This window comes from Mus musculus, chromosome 1, assembly GCF_000001635.26.
Source record: "Mus musculus strain C57BL/6J chromosome 1, GRCm38.p6 C57BL/6J".
In the NCBI taxonomy this organism is placed as follows: domain Eukaryota; kingdom Metazoa; phylum Chordata; class Mammalia; order Rodentia; family Muridae; genus Mus; species Mus musculus.
The window spans coordinates 31,258,031-31,268,261 of record NC_000067.6 but is presented as its reverse complement, the minus strand read 5'-3'; the positions used below and the strand labels follow the sequence as shown (position 1 = coordinate 31,268,261).

The 10,231-nt window shown below is 42.7% G+C and overlaps 1 non-coding gene and 1 pseudogene across 2 annotated transcripts; one reads left to right on the top strand and one right to left on the bottom strand.

The window, feature by feature from the left end:
• Window positions 1-200: 200 nt before the first annotated feature.
• On the bottom strand, window positions 201-3,415 carry Gm4850 (predicted pseudogene 4850; annotated as a pseudogene). The gene is made up of 2 exons (NR_015347.1): window positions 3,273-3,415; window positions 201-971 (listed from the first exon to the last, which is right to left on the bottom strand). The product of NR_015347.1 is annotated as a predicted pseudogene 4850 (transcript).
• A 5,127-nt stretch (window positions 3,416-8,542) lies between these two features.
• Window positions 8,543-8,669, top strand: Gm26145. The gene has a single exon (XR_003949289.1). It is a non-coding gene; the product is annotated as a small nucleolar RNA SNORA17 (small nucleolar RNA).
• The last annotated feature ends 1,562 nt before the right edge of the window (window positions 8,670-10,231 follow it).

Here is a 10,231-nt window from a genome sequence, read left to right as displayed (position 1 = left end):
GAATTTTGGCCATCAATTATGTATACATTCATATCATCTGCAAATAGTGATAGTTAGACTTCTTCGTTTCCAATTTGTTTCCCTTTGACCTCTTTTTCTTGTCTAATTTCTCTGGCTTATTACTTTATGACTCTAGAAAACTTGTTTATTTCTACACACATTTTTATTATGGTAAAACTGAAAATGACACCTTCACAAAAGCAAGCATTATAATTTATTCTCAAGGTAACTAAATATAAGTCTGTCTCAGAATTTTTTTAAAAACAGGAAAAAAGAGAGAGAGAAAAGAGAGAAAGAAAGAGCTTTCCATGGGTTTTAAAACAGGAGAAAAATAAGAAATGAAATAACAAGAATCAAAAGATGAATCCACCATCCACCACCAAACGCTCCAGAACCAGGGTTTCTTGTCATGCCGCCCCTGTTTCTGCTTTGTTCAGGTCTTCCTTGTGTATCAATCTGTGAAGTGACAAGCTGGATGTTCATAGGGCTCCCATCCAAAGAGGCACCATTGTACTGTCTCATAGCCTTCAGGGCATCTGCTTTCCTTTCAAAGAGCACATGTGCTGTCCCTAAACTTCATCCAGAGCGATCATAGTGCACAGATTTTCTCAACGTTCCAAATTCAGCAAAGAGTTTCTGAATATCAGCATCTGACACTCTGTAGTGCAGGTTTGACAGGAGCAGCTTCCCACCAGTATCCATGTGGTTTCCACCCCTGAAGCCACCAACGAATCGGTCATGCTGCCACTTGTCTGGAAGTTGTTTTGGTCTGCGGTATGGTGCCAGCCTGTTCCTGCCACTATGGGTGATAGCGGGCCTGTACCTCTTAGGCCCAGTGCCTCGATTCATTCGGGGATCAGGCCTGTTGCGACTTCTTTGCTGGATCTTGTTCAGCTTAATGATGTCTTCCAAAGTCATGTTCATTTTGTCAGCCTGGGCAGGAATGGATTTTGGTCTTAGATCAAGTTTACCTGATTTGAAAACAAAATTTTAATTTTTGTTGAAAGTACATTTGTTATTTCAGCACATTGTATCATTAAACAATAGGGAAGAGTTCCTGAGAACTTGATTAGGAAAACCAAGAAGTTTGAACTTAATCAGTATATACCCACAAAGGTTTAAATTTAACCAGTATATGTAGCTGTGACTAATCTCCATTTTGCAAATGATAGAACTAGTCAAATACCATTCTGGTCTACTCAGAATGATTCCTACTCAAACACAGTTTCAAACACACCAGTTTCAAAAAGGAAAAAAAATGCAAATATTGGAAGAAGCAAACTCAGTATGCTGAGTCCAGTCTCTGGGTGCCAGAGTCAGAGGAGAGAATTCAACCATGCAGGTCTTTTGACTTCTAAGTGCCTGCTGTAGAATCACAATACCAAACACACCATAAAGATTCTGAATAGAAAATAAAATATAACCAGTTTGTCCAGGTCTACAGAGGGAAATATTATCACAAACAAAATACAGGAAAATAAAAACAAATGCTTTTAATCCCAGTCCTCAAGATGCAGAAGAGGCAGGAAGTTCGTTTCAACTTCCAAGATAACCACGTCCATAAAGCCAGCTCTAAATAGTCTAGGGCTACCTAGGACAACCAGGACTTCAGAAATATACACTATCTGAATATTTTGCAAGAAGAGGATAAAACATATTAACAAACTTAATATGAATGAAAACCATAACTCCAATGCAAATACACACTGTCAAAAACTGAATTATTTAAAATCAAATGTACATAGAGGTGAATGTTATGTCTATGTCTTGGGGAACAACTCTTTCCTACCTCTGCAGACCTGGAACTCTCTTAGGAAGCATTTGGTTCCTTGAGACTCACTTGTTGGTGTGGTTCACTCACCTCTCTGTCAAGCCTTCTGTCTCAGGGCAGATTGCAGAGGAGAACCCTTTGCTCTCTTTGTAGCTCGCCTCAGCTCTCTCAAGTGTGCTGTCCAAGCCTCTCCAGACTCCTTTTATACTCTAAGGACCTCCCCCTCCTTAGATAAGCCTATCCTCTCTGATAATGGAATCATTTTTCTCACCACAAATCCTTATAATCCATAAAGAGGCAGAATACTAAAGAAAGCAATGTTTGGGAACTTTAACAGAGATGCCATTAGAAAAGACTGTGGCAGCCGGGCGTGGTGGCACATGCCTTTAATCCCAGCACTCGGGAGGCAGAGGCTGGCCGATTTCTGAGTTCGATTCCAGCCTGGTCTACAAAGTAAGTTCCAGGACAGCCAGGGCAATACAGAGAAATGTTGTCTAGAAAAACCAAAAAAAAAAAAAAAAAAAAAAAAGAAAGAAAAAGAAAAAGAAAAAGAAAAGAAAAGACTGTGGCTAATTCAGTGTTATACCCACTAATCAGAATGAAAGTTTCATTCTTAAAAGTCTTCAAACAGTTTATCCCTCTTAACACCATTACATCAGTGGGATTTGTTTGTTTGTTTGTTTGTTTGAGATAGCTGTCCTTGAACTCTGTGTAGAGCAGAAATGGCATCCAACTCTGGGATCAGCCTGCCTCTTCCTCCCAAGAGCTTAGATGAAAATTTTTGACACCTAATGATTCAATAAACCCTTTCATAACTTCTCCCATTAGATAAGAAAATCAAAAATCAAGAAAAAAAACTATGGAACAAAAATTAAAGCCAAAAAATAGTCACAGGTCACAGGATTCTATCACTGCAACAGTCAGGTCATCCAAGACTGTCCGGTGGAGGGGTGCCACAAAGACAGACAGATGTCTTACTGGGCATCTAACCCAGGGCTGGACATGTGACAAGCCATTACTCTGCCACTGAGAAACACTCAGGGCGCTCCGTGCATGTGTTTAAGTAGAAAAATAAAATGGATGGATATTATATTAAAAGAAGGAATGCATTGAGATACAGGGACTTGGTGTTTAAGAGATTGGGCTGAGCCATCAACTCCTTTAGAATGAAACTAATTGGGTCCCATTCTGATTCATCTCAATGTCTTTGATGGTGGAGACAGAGACATTTTTGTTTTGTTTTGTTTTCCTTTAAGACCTTGTTACATTATGTAGTGTAGACCTTGATACATAGCCCAGGCTGGCTCCCTCAGAATCATAGATATGCTTGCCTCCCTCTACTGACTTCTCAGATAAAACCCATGGGCCACTCTGCCCAGCTCAGAGAAAGATTTTTGAAAGAAATATCTTCTCTTCTCAATCTTCTAAATTAAATCCATCATTACTGTATTAGTCAAAATGAATTTCTAAATATAGAAAGGGATATATTTGAATGACTTACAAGCTGCAGTTCAGTTGTTACAATGGTTGGAAATTTTTCAAATCCACGATCCACTCAGTTTACAAAGCTGGAGGTCTCAACTGGTCTTCAGTAGAGATGCTGGGATCCCAGGGAAGGAATGGACTTGCTAGCAAGGAGAGAGCAAGCAGACAATGAGCAAACACTTCCTCTTGCATGTCTTTATGTAGGCTTCCAGAAGAAGATGTGGCCCAGATTAGAGGTGGGTCCTCCTTAGGCAAGATTCAGATTAAAGGTGTGTGTCTGCCACCCTCAAGATCTGTTTTAGAGGTGGATCTTCCCATGTCACATTAACCAAAAATCCCAAACAGGTGTGCCCTCTCTTTTTAGATTTTCATTAATTTCAGATGTAATCACATTGACAAACAAGAATTTCATCATGGTCCCTTTATCCCCATAGTCATCTGTTTGTTTTCAGAGATTGGGTGAGGGTTTCTTTTTGGGGTTCAACTTCTGGGCTAAGAGATTATCAGATTGTCTTAGCCCTCTAAATGTTGTTTGTGTGTTCTGTGTTTGAGATGTGATAAGGTTTGGGCTAAATGGCTCATTTAGTGGATGTAACCTGGGTGGTTGTTATTATGTCCTCTAACCACAATATCTTCAAGTAAGCTTCCTGTGACCAGGGCAGCACTTGTCACACTGCTGCCTGTCATTTCAGACAGCTCAATCCTTCAATGTGTAAACCAGCTGGCCTGGTACTACTGGGTAGATGAAGTGGGCCAGGATCTCTCAGAGGTCCTTATGTCTCTGAGGTAGTGGTATAAGGGGTCTGTGTCACCCTGCCCAACCTGCAGTCCTCCTAGCAGATTGGAACATGGGCACATAGCAGTATTTTGACCATGTCAATATTTTTTTATCCATTTTAACATTTTATATTTAAGAGCTCTCTCTCTCTTTCTCTCTCTATTTCTCTTTCTCTTTCCTCTGTACTTCCTTTCCTTTCTTTTTTCCATCATTTTCCTTTTCCTTTCTTTTTTCCTTTGTTTCTTTGTTTCTTTCATTATTTCTCCCTTCCTTCCTTCCTTCCTTTCTTCCTTCCTTCCTTCCTTCCTTCCTTCCTTCCTTCTTTCTTTTGTTTTTTTATGATACAGAGTATCACTATGATGTTCTCATGGGCCTCAAACTCACCAAAATCTGCCTGCCTCTTCCTCTTGACTACAAGATTAAAGGTGAGCAAAGCCATATTCAGCCTTATTCTTTACTAGATTTTTTTTCACTCCAAAGGCAACTTTTCTCCATGAAGCTCCTGGTGTCCTTGAAGTTGATCTGTAGACCAAATTGACCTCAATTGCATGACCTACTAGATATTTCCATAGTCCTAAAGTTCTAACCCAGAGATAATTCTTCATGACAAAGAAAAACAATTATCTCTGAGAATAATGATTTGGTAGTAACAATCTTAACAAGATTGCCAAAGCCAGTATTTCAATCATGAGAAAAAACATCAAGTGTCTCCTGAGCAGGTGTAAGGAGAAAAAAATAATGATTTCAATCACATTCCTAGCTTTATGTATAACCTAACCGTAATCATGACAATGGATCAGAAAAACATGAACTAAAACACTATAAATAGCTTATAGTAATAAGAAGCATCAAAATAATAGATAGTGAATACTGAATTACTGAGGCAGGCATGGGTTATTCCAGAATTTACCACATGCCAGGTGCTCTCCTGGGTAGATGAGAGTAAGAGTCTGTGTCCAGTCATTTGGTGGGTCTATGTCTACTTTGAGTTATATTAACATTTTAAACTATTGATACTAGGAAGTGAGTCAAACATTCTGACTTCATCTTTCCTAAAACAAAAGGCAGAAAGGTGTGTTGTGTTTTATAAAAAAAAGAAAGAGGAGAGGGAAGGAAGGAAGGAAGGAAGGAAGGAAGGAAGGAAGGAAGGAAGGAAGGAGGGGAGGGAGGGAGGGAGCGAGGGACCTGCAGATTTGTCCATCGAAAAAGGACCAACAAATTGGCTTCAGCCTTTTTGTTTAAATCAGTCTTTGTTACATATAAATTATTTATTACAGATTTGACATGACTGATGGTTTTCATCGTCAGTTGAGTATATGGAATGAAATGTACAAATATTGTTAACCTTCTGTTCATAGGGTTTTGTTGTTGTTTGAAAACAACAAAAAAAAAGCTTTGTAAAATGAATCATTTACTACAGACAATGCAGCCACTGTCTTTGGGAATATAATTTTTAATTGAAAATTTGGAAATCATTTCTTTTGGGCGAATTCAACTTAGAATTAAATTGTCTCTTTACATAGCCTGACAATATAAAATATACTTCTGTATGATCTTGGAGTCTGATGTAAATAAACAGCTAGTACAGTTACCTTATCCTTCAATAGTACTCTGGTACATGACCCAGCCAGGTATACAAGTACATTTAACCTTATGTTAACCTTATACTTAACCATGCATTGTGGTCCACACAGTCCTTTGTCTTTTAATATCCCCCACATAAGTCAGGAGGTAGTTATAACCTCCTGACTTATGTTCTGGATCTTTGCCAACTGTTAAACTTTATCACGGCACTTTGACTGGATCCTTTTCTGAGGTACTCTTAAATGCTGCTCCCTCATCACCTTTCTGTCAGGTTTGAAGCAGTTATCATGAGACTGACACCCTCTAACCCCCAAAAGCAATTCAAGTGCCTTCTAAAGGGCCATAGTCATGCAACTCATCTGTCATCTTGCCACTCTGGACATTTGAGAGCATTGGGTGGGGGGAGGTACGGACTATAACTAAAGCAAGCGGACTGAAGCCTTCTAGGAATCATTTAACCTCTCTGCCTCAATAGCATATATATATATATATTTGAGAAAGCTCAGATCAGCCTCAACTCCTATAGTACAAGATGTGTGCTCTCCTCTGCAGAGAGTGCTGCTTCTACAAGAAATCTGAACTATCTGAGATGTTTTCTAGAAATGGAAACCAGAAGGAATTCAAACACAGCTTCCTCCTGTATATGGGCTTCCACCCTGGCTCCTTCCCTGACTCAATACTGTCTTCCTATGTTTTAACCCTGTCTTTTTATTTTTTTAAAGATTTATTTATTATTATACATAAGTACACTGTAGCTGTCTTCAGACACACCAGAAGAAGGCATAAGTTCTCATTAAGGATGGTTGTGAAGCACCATGTGGTTGCTGGGATTTGAATTCAGGACCTTTGGAAGAGGAGTCAATGCTCTTACCCGCTGAGCCATCTCACCAGCCCCTTAACCCTGTCTTTTAAATGCTGTACTTGCTAAACTTCTCCCTATACCAAAACAAACTGTTCCACATATGTGAAAGAGTGCGAGAGGAGCCCCTCGCTCAGGCCTCAGGACAATAGCGGACACCCAAGAACTCACGACAGACCGAGCTTGTTGCAAACCACATGAGGCTTTATTCGGGGAAAGCCAGAGCTCTGGGGACGACTCATATCCCATGCAGGGGTAGAGGAGTCAACCTCGAGGGGAAAGAGTTCCCAGTTTTTATAAGCCCTCAATGGGGAAAGGAGAAGGGGGGGGGGAGTTTCCAGATCTAAACAATGTCTATTCTCAAGAAATGGGGGGGGGGGGCTGGTGAGATGGCTCAGTGGGTAAGAAGAGCACCCGACTGCTCTTCCGAAGGTCCGGAGTTCAAATCCCAGCAACCACATGGTGGCTCACAACCATCCGTAATGAGATCTGACTCCCTCTTCTGGAGTGTCTGAAGACAGCTACAGTGTACTTACATATAATAAATAAATCTTAAAAAAAAAAAAAAAGAAATGGGTATGGGAGGGGTACAAGGAAAGAGTCTAATGAAGGTGCAGCAATGGGCACACACCTGGTCAGAACATTGGCAGACACACAGGTTAAAGGAGTGGCCAGAGCATTGTGCACCTCTATTTTTCTAAATCAGTGAAGCTAGTTCTGCTAACACTGACGTCTATCTTGCCAATTTCAGGGCTTCTGTGACCTTTTACATTCTGTCAGGATCTTTCATATGCTCTCTTCCTACCACAGCTTCCTTCGCTCCTTATACTACAGCAAAAAGACCATTTAGAATCTGAGCGAGAACTCTAGCAAAAACCCAACTTTATCCCTTTCTCCTATGGACAGATATAACTCTGTACATCGGTCCTCTATTTTCTTCTGTGCCTTTCCTCTGAAGCTCTGTATCTCCCTACTTCCTCTGCAAGCTCATTTTGGTGCAAAATTCCTGACTAGTCACATTTGCCAGGAATCAGCTCTCCACCCACTTCCTCTCACCAGCCCACTCCATTTCTCCCGCCTTTGTTCTATCCTATCCCAAAGCCTTCCCAGAAAATCTTCTGCTAACAGCCCTCTAATAACTATTTCTCAAGTCTCTGCAGGAATTTAGGATGATAGGTCACACATAACTTGCAGCCAATCAAGTTAAGACTCTCCCCATACCAGAAGACACCCTTCTGACTGTCTTCGGGCTCTTATATTGTTTCTGTCCCTTCTCTCAGAACACTCCTTTAGCCCGACAGCACCAACATATTCTTTAGCTGAGCCCTCGGCCCTTTCTTACCCTCGGCAGCTCTAGCAGCTGTGAGTCTTTGCTCCTGCCTGCCGCCCTTCACTGCCAAGAGAAGCTTCCTCCATCACGGCTGAGAGCAGCCTGCTTTGTCTATGCATGTAAACACGGAGATTTAGAAGGCAATTTGATGCAATGTTAGTTTGACTAAACAACAGTTGTAAGCATGCCCTAGGGTCTATGACTTTCAAAGCCACATGTTAATGATCTCGTTTATAGTACTAGGCATGGGTTCTCTCCTGCAGAATGAGTGTCAAATCCATATGAGAGCACTTTGTTACCCCTAAAAGAGTCTGGTAAACTTATCTCGCCTAAGAGGTTGGTACTGCAGTTCATACGGTTCACATCTGGGTAAGATCATCAATGCCTTTTCTCCCTTAGGATCCTGAGTAGCACCTTCTAGAAAGTACCATGAAAGCTAGCCAGACAATGAAGCTGCCAGCTCAGCTCCAGCTTAATTTCTCTCTTATCTCATGAACAAGATGTGTAGTGTCTTCTGTGAAAGGGTTTTATCACAGTTCTAGTGGAAACCAAAAGGAACTGAAAGAAACTATATTCTTTTAGGGGTGCTACTGGAACCTCCCACACCACCAGCTCATATCTCAGGATCTCACACCTGGCACTGAATTTTGGTTTAATAACACATGGATTCCATGATGTTATCCAACTTGGAAGAGTATTGCACTTTAACCCATTTATCAACATTATGGTTTTTTATCTACCTAGAGATATCACAGGTGTGGCTCCCCTGTCACACATGTATCAATTGGTGGCAGAAAAGAGAAAGTCTATGTCTGTGCTCAGTGTTTTGACCTGTCAACATCTGAATTAGTAGCCTAACATTCCTTGAAAAAAGCAAGCCTGAGATGACCACCATTCTGGCAACAGGGGGCCCAGACAGGGAGTTCAACTGAGATGGCCACCAATCTGGTGCCATGCAGGTCTGGGTGCAAGGGAGCAACCCATGCCTGAGATGGACCCTGCCCCATGCCATAATGCACAAGAGTGGCATAACATGTCTGAGGTGACCCCAGACACTCAGAGACCCTGGTTGCCACTAATAGGAGTAAGTGGTGGAGAAATGGAAGAGAAATAAACCAGAAAGAAGGCTGTGGGCACAAAGAAATGAAGAGTGGAAACTCGAGGGTAGTGAGGAACAGCCATTAATGTGAGTATCTGGGGATGGCACCTGGGACCATGGTGGGGTCCTGGCCTGTGCTGCTACAGAGGACTACATCTGGGTCCATAGCCCTACAGCAGCAGGAGTCTCTTACAACCAATACCCAGGCAGATGTCCCTGGTTTTGGCTGCCATCTGGGTCCATGTTAATGTCTGAGGGCTCTACAAAACTGCCCCAACCCTTGCCTGGGCATCCTGAGAGAGCTGTTTGTGGGAGGCAGGAAAGCACCCACCCCTAGCCAGCATCAGTAGTCTGGAGATCAGGAACCCACACGTTTTGGGAGTTCTGGGTAAGACTGCCCCAAAGGTATTGGTGTAGGAGATCTGGCCCTGCTACTCATCATCCATGCAGCAGCATGAAGGAAGGAGAGATACCTCCTCCCTGCTCTCCCCTTGCCACCAGCAGCAGGTAGGAGAGTTTGCCCTGTCCCTCACCTGCTGCAGCACTTGGGAGAGCTACCCAACACCTTGCCTAGGCAGCATAGTAGAGCTGATCCTGGTGGCAGAAGCATGGGAAAGCTAGCCTTGAGTGTGTGAGCTTGGGAGAACTGGAGAGCTGATTCTCCAACTTGTTTGCAATGTGGCAGTGCAGCAGTGTGGGCAAGGGAGAGATGCCCTCCCCTAACCTCATCCCTGGCCACCTGGGCACAGGTGGGAGAGCTGGCCTTGAGGTAGTGAGATCCAGACAGCTGTCCCTGCCCCTCACCTACTGTAGCACAGCAGAGCTAGCCCTAAATGTGGGGGTTGCATGGGAGCCAGTTCTAAGATGATGGGAGATGAGAGATGAGAGATGTCCTTGTCTTTTCTCTGCTGTGTAGTGGCACAGACATGGAAGAGATGCCCTCCTTCCCTCCCTCATTCCTTGCCACCTTTGGCAGGAAGGAGAATTGGACCAGGGTCATGAGAAAGAGAGGACTGACCGTGCCGCTCACCATCTACAACACTCACGAGATCGAGCCCTCAACCTCATCCGGGCAGCAAAGTAGAGTTGGTCCTGGTTATAGATAGGGGCTATGGGTGGCCAGCAAATAGAACTGGAGAGTGGAAGAGCCAACAGACTGACCAGCTCAGATACCTCTCAGGCCCAGATCGAGGGCTTTGAATTAGTCCACCCCAACATCTACCCATCAATTAACTGCTGTAGTGCAAGAAGGGGCTGGTCCTACAGATCCAAAACTATAGAATCTCCATGACACAGGACAACAACAGGAAATACAAGAGGAGTCC